The sequence below is a fragment of the Lagenorhynchus albirostris genome, chromosome 8 (assembly GCF_949774975.1).
Source record: "Lagenorhynchus albirostris chromosome 8, mLagAlb1.1, whole genome shotgun sequence".
Lineage (NCBI taxonomy): Eukaryota > Metazoa > Chordata > Mammalia > Artiodactyla > Delphinidae > Lagenorhynchus > Lagenorhynchus albirostris.
This window is the reverse complement of record NC_083102.1, coordinates 69,127,230-69,140,068: the sequence shown is the minus strand read 5'-3', so window position 1 is coordinate 69,140,068 and position 12,839 is coordinate 69,127,230.

Here is a 12,839-nt window from a genome sequence, read left to right as displayed (position 1 = left end):
TTGAAGATATATACAAAGATGTATCATTCCCCTAGAAACATAATTTATTCTGTGTCTTGGTGCTTTCACAACTGCAGCTTATGAATATAATTTACTTTTTTTACAAATTAAACCATAAGCTTTGAAACTCAAATTTATCTCATTATGAACATTATAGATACCATCTTAAGATTTTTCATCCTCCAATCTCATGATAATAAGGCCATATCCACACTCTCTCCACCTATTTAAACAGAGCCAGCTGTCCTAACATCATCCGAGAGCCCTGTCCCCATTTATCCTTAGACCCACTGCTTTCTCCTCTCCTTTCCCTGGTTCTGTGACTCACTGGCTCCGTTCTTCTTCCTACTTTCCGTATATGTTCTTCATCCATTTGAAAACTATTTTTAAATCCCTCTGAGGACGTGTCATGGCTGCCTCCCAGCTCTCTACATTCCATTTGAACGTCACCCACAATTTCCAAAATAGGCTCTCCCCAAACTGAATCTGGGGAAACTGAGTGGCTAGTCTAGGTCCCAGATCTCCCTCCATCAGAGGAAAAATGTGTTGCCTATTTGTAGGCATAGGAACATTTTTAGGGATAAAAGGAAAAAGCTACAGGTAAGAGTCTAAATGAAGGACCGAATCTGTAGTCCAAAAATGACATTTGTAATTCTATTTAATCTTATGTAGCCACAGGGCAAGTACCAAGGAATAAATCCCATTTTTATCCATGTTGTGAAAATACTGCACATTTATCAAGTGTTTAGTTGTAGTATCCCGAAAGTTAAGAGACTTAAGATACTTACTGGAAATGAAAGGGCTATTGTTTTGCATTGGGAAATGTAACCATTTGTGACAGAGCAAGAATCTGTAGGTTGCAGACCCTGAACATGAGAAGCTTATAAAAAAAGACTACGCTTTTAAATGTTTGACATAAATTAACACGGCTCAATAACCAATTCTGGAGACACCTATTCCTTTAAAGCAAAGACTCTCTTTTTTCCCAAAAATCAATATTTTTAAAATAAATATTTGCCTCTACAGGATTTAGAAAATAAAGATGGATAAACATTTTCTACTGTATATTCTTTCTCTTTCATTTACTAATAGTTTCAAAAATTCTTCTTCTTATGTGGTACAATATTTAATATTATTAAATGAAAAAGAGAGGATTAGAAATATTGATAGAATGGTGCCATTTGTTTTAAAATAAAAAATATAATATGTAGGTATATACAGAGATGATAGATAGATAGATAATAAATTGATAGTGTCCTGTTTGAATATAGAGAAAGTATTTCCTGAAGAAAGCTCAAGAAGTTGATAATCATTATTGCCCTAAGAAGGAGACTCATACACTGGAAGATAGAGGGATGCCTACTTTCCACTGTCAACCTTTTTGTACTGTTTATTTTTTGTATATTCTCAGTGAGAGACAAATTGAAACACAGACAGACAGATGGACAAATACATGTGTGCATGCGCGCGCACACACACACACACACACACACACACACAGAGTGGATAGGTAATCCTAAATTCAATTTACGGTTTATGTGACCTATTAATCTTGTAAAAATATGGGTCACTGACCTTGAAAGAATTAACAAGTGTGGACTACCTTGACTTATTAAAGGAGTTTTTAATTAGATAAATTTGTATTCTATTCCCAAATGGAATGAAATGTTAAAGAAATGACTTTAAACAGAAACTAAAAGAAAGTATTTGAGGGCTTCCCTGGTGGCCCAGTGGTTGAGAGTCTGCCTGCAGACGCAGGGGACACGGGTTCGTGCCCCGGTCCAGGAAGATCCCACATGCCGCGGAGCGGCTGGGTCCGTGAGCCGTGGCCGCTGAGCCTGAGCGTCCGGAGCCTGTGCTCCGCAACGGGAGAGGCCACAACAGTGAGAGGCCCACATACCGCAAAAAAAAAAAAAAAAAGAAAAAGAGAAAGAAAGTATTTGAGAGCATTTTTCAATAAGATTAAAATTGATTATAAGATTAAAAATATTATTCTCCATTGAAATAAATTTTCTTGAATTTAGCAGGTAACCAAGCAACTATGGAAAGAGTATTTTCTTAATTAAAAATAGTATGGTCTACAGAGGAGTACCAATTGAAGCTGATGACAATTCTAAATATATTAACCATAAGGACAACTTTGAAGATGATTGCATGCAATTTTATAAAAAAATAAATATAAGATCACACTGAAAAATAAAAACCAATAATACCAGAAAAATCTTCAGAAAAATACCAACCACCTGGTATAAGAGACAAGTATAGTTAAGAAATTGATTAACATTAATATATATACAAAGAATATTTTTTTAATTTTTGCCAAAATATACATGAATATATTTTAAAGATTTTTATTCTTGAGAATAATCTTTTTTTTTTAACAACTTTACTGGAATATAACAGCTTTACAATGGTGTGTTAGTTTCTGCCGTATAACAAAGTGAATCAGCTATACATAAACATATATCCCCTTATCTCCTCCCTCTTGCAATTCCCTCCCACCCTCCCTATCCCACCCCTCTAGGTGGACACAGAGAATAATCATTAATAGAGCTATTTGTGATCTATTATAGAATAAAACCAATTTTGGCTGACAAATATATATTTCAAAATACTATCTAAAATTACATAATTCCAATAGCTTTTACTACCTTCTTTTACTCTCAAAGTTGTCCTGGTTTACAGGATATATTACAGAGTCACACTAGTGGGAAAAAAACCAATGATATTGATCAGTGCAGACACATTGAGACCTAATTTAACTACACCTTAAGTACTTGACTTTCTTATTCTCACTCACTATCTATTAAAATAGATAATCTGGAAGATGGCGGTGTGGGAAGATGCCGAGCTAGTGTCTCCCCACAACTAGGGCGCCTGCCAGCCACTGGTGGGGGGACCCTGATGCCCAAGGAGATAGGAGGAACCCCCAAGTGAACCAGTAGGACATAGGGGACTGAGGGAGGAGGAGAAGTGGAGGCCAGACAGGATCGGCATCCCTGAGGCTGAGGAGATCAGGAGAGGCAAGCAGGAGGGGCCCTCTGGGAGGAGAGGAACAAGGGGCATCTGCCCTGCCCACTTGGACACGGGGAGCCTGCTGAGCTCCCAGGCTGATCTCCTGCCCTCCAAAGACCCCTCCAGTCTGCATGGGTCCTTGGCCGGGGAGAGCAGGAGAGGCAGATGGGGCCATCTGGGAGAAGCAGGAGAGGAGAGGAGTGCATTTGCCCCACTGGCTCGAGCCCAGGAAGGCTCTGGGGCTCCCACATGAGGTCCCCCACCCTCTGATAACAGGGGATGGGGGCACATCTGGGCCCCTTCTGTTCAGGTGAGCGTAAGTCCCACCCCTCCAAAGACCCCAGGGCCTTTTCCAGGCCTGTGGGTCCTAAGCATATGCCCCATCCACCACCAAAACCTCGCTCTTGCTTAGGCCCCATCCTCCACAGCCAAGCCCTTTCACCCCCTTTTTTCTTCTTTTCCCTCCTCCTCTTTTTTACTATCGTGGTACTGTTGTACCTTCCAGTTGTTGTTTCATCTATATTTTTATTTTCATATTCTTTCTAACATATCTGTTAGTTTCCTAGTCTAATTTTATGCTTTACCTTGTTATTGTTCTTTTTTTTTTTTTTTTTTTTTTGCCACCCCACGTGGCTTACGGGATCTTGGTTCATGAGCTGGGGGTCGGGCCAAAGCTCCTGTGGTGGGAACTCAGAGTCCAAGCCACTGGACCAACAGAGAACCTCAGACCCCAGGGAATATTCATCAGAGTGAGATCTCACAGATATACTCATCTCAGAACCAAGATCCAGGTCCACACAAGAGCCTACAAATTCCAGTGTTGGAAGCCTCAGGCCAAGCAACCAGTAAGACAGGAACACAATCCCACTCAAAAAAAACCAGGACTTCCCTGGTGGCGCAGTGGTTGAGAGTTCGCCTGCTGACGTAGGGAAAGTGGGTTCATGCCCCAGTCCGGGAAGATCCCACATGCCGCGGAGTGTCTGGGCCCGTGAGCCATTGCTGCTGAGCCTGCATGTCCAGAGCCTGTGCTCCGCAACAGGAGAGGCCACAATAGTAAGAGGTCCGCATACCACAAAAAAAAAAAAAGAAAAAGAAAAATGAGACGGCAAAAAAATATGTCACAGATGAAGGAGCAAGGTAAAAACCTACAAGACCAAATAAATGAAGAGGAAATAGGCAATCTACCAGAAAAACAATTGAAAGTAATGAGAGTAAAGATGACCCAGAATCTCAGAAATAGAATGGAGGCACAAATTGAAAAAATACAAGAAATGTTTAACAAAGATCTAGAAGAACTAAATAGCAAACAGAGATAAAAAACACAGTAGCTGAAATGAAAAATACACTAGAAGGAATCAATAGATAACTGAGGCAGAAGAACGAATAAGTGAGCTGGAAGACAAAATGATGGAAATAACTGCTAAGGAGCAGAAAAAAGAGAAAAGAATGAAAAGAATTAAAGACAACCTCAGAGACTTCTGGGACAACACTAAACACACCAACACTCAAATTATAGGGGTTCTAGAAGAGGAAGAGAAAAAGAAAGGGACTGAGAAAATATTTGAAGAGATTATGGTGGAAAACTTCCCTAAAATGGGAAAGGAAATAGTCACCCAAGTACAGGAAGCACAGAGAGTCTCATACAGCATAAACTCTAGGAAAAACACACCAAGACACATATTAATCAAACTGACAAAAATTAAAGACAAAGAAAAAATATTAAAAGCAGAAAGGGAAAAACAACAAATAACATACAAAGGAATCCCCATAAGGTTATCAGATGATTTTTCAGCAGAAACTCTGCAGGCCAGAAGGGAGTAACAGAATATACTTAAAGTGAAAAAAGAGAAAAACCTAAAACCAAGATTACTCTACCCAGAAAGGATCTCATTCACATTCAATGGAGAAATCAAAAGCTTTTCAGACAAGAAAAAGCTAAGAGAATTCAGCACCACCAAAACAGCTTTACAACAAATGCTAAAGGAACTCCTCTGGTGGGAAACACAAGGAAGAAGATGACACACAAAAACAAACCCAGAACAATTAAGAAAATGGTAATAGGAACATACATATCAATAAGAACCTTGAATGTAAATGGATTAAATAGCCCAACCAAAAGACACAAACTGGCTGAATGGATACAAAAACAAGACCCGTATATATGCAGTCTACAAGAGACCCACTTCAGACCTAGGGACACATACAGACTGAAAGTAAGGGGATGGAAAAAGATATTCATGCAAATGGAAATGAAAAGAAAGCTGGAGTAGCAATACTCGTATCACATAAAATAGACTTTAAAATAAAAACTGTTACGAGAGATAAGGAGGGACACTACATAATGATCAAGGGATCAATCCAAGAAGAAGATATAACAATTGTAAATATTTATGCACCCAACACAGCAGCACCTCAATACATAAGGGGAATGCTAACAACCATGAAAGGAGAAATCGACAGTGACACGATAATAGTAGGGGACTTTAACACCCCACTTACAACCAACGGACATATCATCCAAACAGAAAGTAAATAAGGAAACACAAGCTTTCAATGATACATTAAACAAGATGGACTTCACTAATATTTATAGGACATTCCAACCAAAAACAACAGAATACACTTTCTTCTGTAGTGCTCATGGAACATTCTCCAGGATAGATCATATCTTGGATCACTAATCAAGCCTTGGTAAATTTAAAAAAACTGAAATCATATCAAGTGTCTTTTCCGACCACAACGCTATGAGGCTGGATATCAATTACAGGAAAAAGTCTCTAAAAAACACACACACATGGAAGCTAAACAATACACTACTAAATAACCAAGAGATCACTGAAGAAATCAAAGCAGAAATTAAAAATACCTAGAAACAAATGACAATGAAAACAGGATGATCCAAAAACTATGGGATGAAGCAAAAGCAGTTCTAAGAGGGAAGTTTATGGCAATTCAATCTTACCTGAAGAAACAAGAAAAATCTGAAATAAACACCTACACCTAAAGCAACTAGATAAAGAAGAACAAAGAAAGCCCAAAGTCAGTAGAAGGAAAGAAATCATAAAGATCAGAGCAGAAATAAATGAAATAGAAACGGAGAAAACAACATCAAAGATCAATAAAACTAAAAGCTGGTTCTTTGAGAAGATAAACAAAATTGATAAACCCTGAACGAGACTCATCAAGAAAAAAAGGGAGATAATGCAAATCAATAAAATTAGAAATTATAAAGGAGAAATCACAACTGACACCACAGAAATACAGAGGATTATAAGAGACTACTATGAACAACTATATGCCAATAAAATGGACAACAACGAAGAAATGGACAAATTCTTGGAAAGGTACAATTTCCAAGACTGAACCAGGAAGAATTAGAAAATATAAACAGACTTATCACAAGTAATGAAATTGAAACCATAATTTAAAATCTTGCAACAAACAAAAGCCCAGGACCAGATGGCTTCACAGGCGAATTCTATCAATCATTTAGAGAGAGCTAACACCACTCCTTCTCAAATTGTTCCCAAAAACTGCAGAGGGAGAAACACTCCCAAATTCATTCTATGAAGCCACCATCACCCTGATACCAAAACCAGAAAAACACATCACAAAAAAAGAAAATTAGAGACCAATATCACTGATGAAAATAGATGCAAAAATCCTGAACAAAATACTAGGAAACAGAATCCAGCAACATATTAAAAGGATCATACACCATGATGAAGTGGGATTTATCCCAGGGATGCAAGGATTCTTCAATATACGCAAATTTATCAATGTGATACAGCACATTAACAAGTTAAGGAATAAAAACCATATAATCATCTCAATAGATGCAGAAAAAGCTTTTGACAAAATGCAACACCTATTTATGATAAAAAATACTCTCTAGAAAATGGGCATAGAGGGAACCTACCTCAACATAACAAAGGCCATATGTGACAAGCCCACAGTAAACATCATACTCAATGGTGAAAAACTGAAAGCATTTCTACTAAGATCAGGAACAAGACAAGGACGTCCACTCTTATTCAACATAGTTTTGGAAGTCCGTGCCATGGCAAACAGAGAAAAGAAAGAAATAAAAGGAACACAAATTGGAAAAGAAGTAAAACTGTCACTGTTTGCAGATGACATGATACTGCACATAAAAAATCCAGCAATGCCACGAGAAAACTACTAGAACTAATCAATGAATTCGGCAAGGTTGCAGGATACAAAATTAATGCACAAAAATGTCTGGCATTCCTATACACCAACAATGAAAAATGTGAAAGAGAAATTAAGGAAACAATCCTGTTTACCATCGCAACAAAAATAATAAAATACCTAGGAATGAACCTGCATAAGGAGGCAAAAAACTTGTACTCAGAAAACAATAAAACACTGATGAAAGAAATCAATGATGACATAAACAGATGGAGACATATACTGTGTTCTTAGATTGGAAGAATCAATATTGTGAAAATAACTATATGATCCAAAGTAATCTACAGATTCAATCCAATCCCCATCAAACTACCACTGGCATTCTTCACAGAATTAGAACAAAACATTTTACAATTTGTATGGAAACACGAAAGACACCGAATAGCCAAACCAATCTTGAGAGAGAAAAACAGAGCTGGAGGAATCAGGCTCCCGGACTTCAGACTATACCACAAAGCTACAGTAATCAAGACAGTACGGTACTGCCACAAAAACAGAAATATAAATCAATGGAACAGGATAGAAAGCCCAGAGATAAACCCACGCACATATGGTCATCTTATCTTTGATAGAGGAGGCAAGAATATACAGTGGAGAAAAGACAGCCTCTTCAATAAGTGGTGCTGGGAAAACTGGACAGCTACATGTAAAAGAATAAAATTAGAACACTTCCTAACACCATACATGAAAATAAACTCCAAATGGATTAAAAAATGTAAGACAAGACACTATAAAACTCTTAGAGGAAAACATAAGAAAAACACTCTTTGACATAAACCACAGCAAGATCTTTTTTGACCCACCTCCTAAAGTAATGGAAATAAAAACAAAAATAATCAAATTGGACTTAATTAAACTTAAAATCTTTTGCACAGCAAAGGATACCATAAACCAGATGAAAAGACAACCCTCAGAATGGGAGAAAATATATGCAAATGAAACAATGGACAAAGGATTAATCTCAAAAATAGACAAACAGCTCATGGAGCTCAATATCAAAAAAACAAACAATCCAATAAAAAATGGGCAGAAGACCTAATTAAACATTTCACCAAGGAAGACATACAGATGGCCAAGAGTCAAATGAAAAGATGCTCAACAACACTAATTATTACAGAAATGCAAATCAAAACTACAATGAGGTATCACCTCACACCAGTCAGAATGGCCATCATCAAAAAATCTACAAACAATAAATGCTGGAGAGGGTGGGGTAAAAAGGGAACCCTCCTGCACTGTTGGTGGGAATGTAAATTGATACAACCATTATGGAAAACAGTATGGAGATTCCTTAAAAAACTAAAAATGGAACTACTGTATGACCAAGCAAACCCACTACTGGGCATATACCTTGAGAAAAGCATAATTCAAAAAGAGACATGTACCACAATGTTCACTGCAGCACTATTTACAATAGCCAGGACATGGAACCAACCTAAATGTCCACAGACAGATGAATGGATAAGGAAGATGTGGCACATATATACAATGGAATATTACTCAGCCATAAAAAGAAATGAAACTGAGTTATTTGTAGTGAGGTGGATGGACACAGAGTCTGTCACACAGCATGAAGTAAGTCAGAAAAACAAATATCGTATGCTAACGCATATACAGGGACTCTAAAAAAAAATGGTACTGATGAACCTAGTTGCAGGGCAGGAATAAAGACATAGACATAGAGAATGGACTTGAGGACACATAGGGGGAGGGGGAAACTGGGAAGAAGTGACAGTAGCATCAACATATAAACACTACCGAATATAAAATAGCTAGTGGGAAGCAGCCGCATAGCACAGGGAGATCACCTCGGTGCTTTGTGATGACCTAGAGGGGTGGGATAGGGAGGATTGGAAGGGAGACTCAAGAGGGAGGGGATATGGGGACATATGTATGCATATGGCTCATTCACTTTGGTATATAATAGAAACTAACACAGCACTGTGAAACAATTATACTCCAATAAAGATGTTGAAAATAAAAAAAACTACAATGAGGTATCACCTCACACCGGCCAGAATGCCCATCATCAAAAAACCTACAAACAATAAATGCTGGAGAGGGTGTGGAGAAAAGGGAACCCTCTTACACTCTTGGTGGGAATGTAAATTGGTACAGCTACTATGGAGAACAGTATGGAGGTTCCTTAAAAAACTAAAAATAGAACTACCATATGACCCAGCAATCCCACTACTGGGCATATACCCTGAGAAAACCATAATTCCAAAAGAATTATGTACCACGATGTTCACTGCAACTCTATTTACAATAGCCATGACATGGAAGCAACCTAAGTGTCCATCGACAGATGAATGGATAAAGATGTGGCACATATATACAATGGACTATTACTCAGCCATAAAAAGAAACGAAACTGTGGATTATGGACCTAGAGTCTGTCATACAGAGTGAAGTAAGTCAGAAAGAGAAAAATACCATATGCTAACATGTATATATGGAATGTAAAAAAAAAAAATGGTCATGAATAACCTAGGGGCAGGACAGGAATAAAGATGCAGACGTGGAGAATGGACTTGAGGACACGGGGAGGGGGAAGGGGAAGCTGGGATGAAGTGAGAGAGTGGCATGGACTTATATACACTACCAAATGTAAAATAGCTAGTGGGAAGCAGTTGCATAGTACAGGGAGATCAGTTGGGTGTTTTGTGACCACCTAGAGGGGTGGGATGGCAGGGTGGGAGGGAGATGCAAGAGGGAGGACATATGGGGATATATGTATATGTATAGCTGATTCACTTTGTTATAAAGCAGAAACTAACACACTATTGTAAAGCAATTATATTCCAACATAGATGGTAAAAAAAGAAAAAGATTTTTCTATAAACCACTACCAGTCAAGAAGAAAGTGAAAGCTGTGCCCCTCTCTTTAAGAGGAAAACTTAGGGACGACTGCATAGCTGTTTCTTTGCTTTGTAAGTGCTGGACATAAAATTATAATTGTTGGTCAAGTTCCTTAACCTTCAGCAGGAGAATTCTATTTCAATAGCATGTTCCAAGGAAGGTTCCCTTTAAGAATTCTACAGAAGGAAGAAAGCACAATTAAATGAATACATGAATCAGTAGTACAGTAAAAGAATAATACAACCTGGCTACATGGGGTTTCTCTTGGGATCACAAGAAAGGTTCAATAGGAAAACTATAAATTTACTATATGAAATGAATACATTTACTATATCAATTTGCTACCCTATGTACATTTATCCATCTTTATAGAACAAAATCCAACATTCCTGCTTTCAAGAGACGTAGTATAGGAACAATGGCTGCCTTCTTCTGGTAAATCAAACCAGATCTATATCCAAAGTTAAAATACTAGAAGCAAAGCATACTCTCTTTAATGTCAGAAGATAGCCACCACCTCCATTCTTTAGCAGTACATTTATTAATATAGTGAGTCATTAAGCAAAAAAAAGAGAAAGAGAGGGAAGAAGGGAGGAAGGAAGGGAAAAATTTGTTGAACAAGCACCTAAATTAAAGATGAGCCAACTTTTTCTATAAAAGACCTGAGAGTAAATATTTTAGACTTCACAGACCATACAGTCCTTGTCTCAGTACTCCACTTAGAATGCAAGAAGAATCATAGACAATAATAAGGAAATGGACATGGCTGCACTGCATCCAGTAATTTCTATTTACAGACACTGACATTTTAATTTCATACAGCTTTCAGATGTCACAGAGTATGATTCTTTTTATTTTTCACCCAGCCATTTTTAAATGTAAAAACCATTAGTAGCTCTTGGTCTGTACGAAAACAGGTGGGCCAGATTTGATGACCCTGTCCTAGATCACTTTAACAGTAATTAAGTCCAGGAAGTAGAACTTGTGTGTGTGTGTGTGTGTGTGTGTGTGTGTGTGTGTCTTTGGGGTTGGAGTGATCAGAGAAAGGTGATGCTGGTGAAGGGGAAGAGAATTTTACTTTTTATTTTGACACAATTCCACACTTTAAAAATGTTTTACCATGATCATGGATTAATTATACAATTTAAAAAATCTAACTATTAGATAAATATAATCTCTAATGGCCTGTTTTCCTATTTTTTGGCATGGTAAGGTAAGGGGTTTTACAGAGAGACTATAAAGAATCATCAAATTATAAAAATGTTAACTTTTAAAACAGCATTTTTATTTATTTCTCTCTTTTCCTTTTTCTCTCTCTCACGAAAAAAAAAAGGGTGGGGGACCTGCTCTCTTTAGCTGTTAATTATACTCCTGTAAAGAGAGTAAACCTGAGGAATTTCTATTTGTTTTATATCTAATCTGCAAGCCTCACTGACCTTTCATCAAGAACAATGGTGCACACACAGTTCCTACATTTATACCCGTTCCTTCCCCACTCTTGCCACCATTTCTTTTTTTTTTTCTGGGTGTTGAACTCCAGCCAAACATTAAATTACCTTGGGAAGCAAAAGGTAGACGAGAAAAAAGCACAAAGGTGGTATTTGGCCTCATTCTATGAGGACACTCAATCTTAATTTAGGGAAAGAAAAAGGACGCTTTTTTTTTTAGTGTGAGAGCATGAGAACTGGAAAGAAGCACGGATTTTTCAGACAAGGCTGTTTTTTAAGTTCGCAGGTGGACTGTGCTCTTGTTTCAATGCAGGTGGGGCTGTAGATCAGGTGTGTGTGTGCCTGTGTGTGTCTATAAATCCACACCCATTTTTAACCAGAAATATCCAGAATACACTTCCAGCAAGAGCACTGACAAGTTCAGGTAAGCAAGCAAAATTTCCAGATTACTTAATCAGTGGTCAAGCTCAGTTATACTTAAAGGATCAAATTATCGCTGTACAAAAGTGAGGTCTTCAGTAAAGCAGAGGGCAAGTTCAATGAAATGATATTTTTCTTCTTTTAATGAACTAGATTTCCTTTGTTGGCTTCATACTTTTATTCTTTATGTGTATTAATGATATTATAATAAACTAACATTCACCAAAAGTGATCCTTTAAAAATTATGCTGCAAGCAACAGTTGTTCCTCCCTGTTATTTTTTTATTGAAGTATAGTTGATTTACAATGCTGTGTTAATTTCAGCTGTACAGCAAAGTGATGTAGTTATACATATATATACATTTTTTTTTAATATTCTTTAGGGGCCCTCTTCCCCAGGAAAGAGCACAAAGGAATGGAGTGAGAGTTTGGGGTTAGCAGATGCAAACTAGTATATATAGAATGGATAAGCAACAAGATCTTACTATATAGCACAGGGCACTATATTCAATATGCTGTGATAAACCATAACGGAAAAGAATATTAAAAAAGAATGTAAAATCTCACTCCCAGTTTTCTTTTATAGAGAATTTTTACATAATATTTAAGTAAATGACTTACATTGAATTACTTTTGAAAAGTGAAATACTGTGTCAGAAAATGCTAACTATCCGTGTTTTTAACACTTAATTGTAGACGTGTGGTTATTTGCCTGCGGAGGGCAACGTGAGCTGCTCCAGGGCCATGACCGTGTCGTATTCATCCGTGTGCCCCAAGGAGCTTTACCCACGCATCTGATACTATAGGATCATAACTAACTCATGGTCTGCTTACCAGGGAAATTACTGTTCATCCAAAGATAATAATATATAAATTGATTGG